The sequence below is a fragment of the Octopus bimaculoides genome, chromosome 4 (assembly GCF_001194135.2).
Source record: "Octopus bimaculoides isolate UCB-OBI-ISO-001 chromosome 4, ASM119413v2, whole genome shotgun sequence".
NCBI classification, from domain to species: Eukaryota; Metazoa; Mollusca; class Cephalopoda; order Octopoda; family Octopodidae; genus Octopus; species Octopus bimaculoides.
This window is the reverse complement of record NC_068984.1, coordinates 97839996-97841554: the sequence shown is the minus strand read 5'-3', so window position 1 is coordinate 97841554 and position 1559 is coordinate 97839996.

The following is a 1559-nucleotide window of genomic DNA, read 5'->3' as shown; positions in this document are numbered from 1 at the left end:
TTACTACCTGGTGGTAAAATTACTACCTGGTGGTAAAATTACTACCTGTTGGTAAAATTACTACCTGCTGGTAAAATTACTACCTGCTTTTATAGCAAGTTGATGCAGGTAATTTATCCCGTCCCCTCTCACTTTTAGTTCATGCAATTGAAAAAAACACACATTATTTATGGGATTTCGCTTATAAACAAATATATATATACATATAGTTCAGAACAGTGTGCCGAAAATGTGGTGATAAGAACCGTTGCACCAGTCCTCCTTTCCAAACGCAACTAAAAGTGTATGTACCAGGGACATGTATGTATGGGAGTGTTTATATATTCATATGTGTATGTATGTATGTATGTGTGGGTGGGTATATATATGTGTCTATCCTCCTCATATATAGTAACAATAACATTTGACTCTTTGGTGTGCATGTATAGACATTTATGTATGTAAATCTAAGCACATATATAGGTAGTCATGTATTTATGTTTATGTATTTATATATATCTGTATATGTTAAAGTATGCATACATATGCATATATATGTGAGTTTTTATGGCTTTTTATATGTTTTTTTATATGCTTTTATATTTTTATATTTATATTTGAATTTTGTAAACTTCATGAACTGAACTTTGTAAATCTCTGAAGAGGCCTAGTTAATCATGCATGTACCTCCATTGCTTCCTTTTCATCTACCAATTACTCCAGCTTACTGGAGTTATATAGATAGAATGGGGCATGCCACCTCTAGGCTGAAACAGCTGTAAGACTTTGTCCCTTCTCCGGTCACCAGATGTCTTTTTGAATTTTGAATTTTTAATTGTTGATATGACATAGTGTGTCATATGTGTTCGTATATTGTCTTTATTGTCCTTTTGGTTGAAAAATAAATAGGTTAATTAACATAGTACAGTGCCTGCAAGTTGATGAGTACCACATATTCCCCTCCATTTTCTTATTGCTGTGTGTGAGTTAGAGGTTGAGAAACCAACTAAGAGATAGTACCTACCCAATATACTGCTGGTAGTGTACCCAATTATTCATACCTAAGTGCTAGTTATTGCATATTTGTCACAATTGAGTGTCTGTATAATCTTAATATATTCTTAGAGTATTTGTAGTGATATATTTATATATTTTAATGAATTTTTAATGTACTTATATATCTGTATACTTTCATTGTATGACTTTGTGCACATAATTTTTATAACGGAATATATTTTACGATATGCTTATTGGTAACCAGTCTTTTGTTTCTCATCATTATTTTTCCTATTTTCCAATGGCTCAAATGTCTTGAGCGCTTCGGTATATATGGAGAAAATATATCTCTAAAAAAAAATTATAGCATAGAAGTGGCTGTGTGGTAAGAAGCTTGCTTAGCAACCGTATGGTTCTGGTTTCAGTCTCACTGCATGGCACTTTGTGTCTTATACTATAGCCTCAGGCCAACCAAAGCCTTGTGAGTGGATTTGGTAGATGGAAACTGAAAAAGCCCATCATATATATATATGTTCATATACATACATATATATATATATATATATATATATATATATATATAT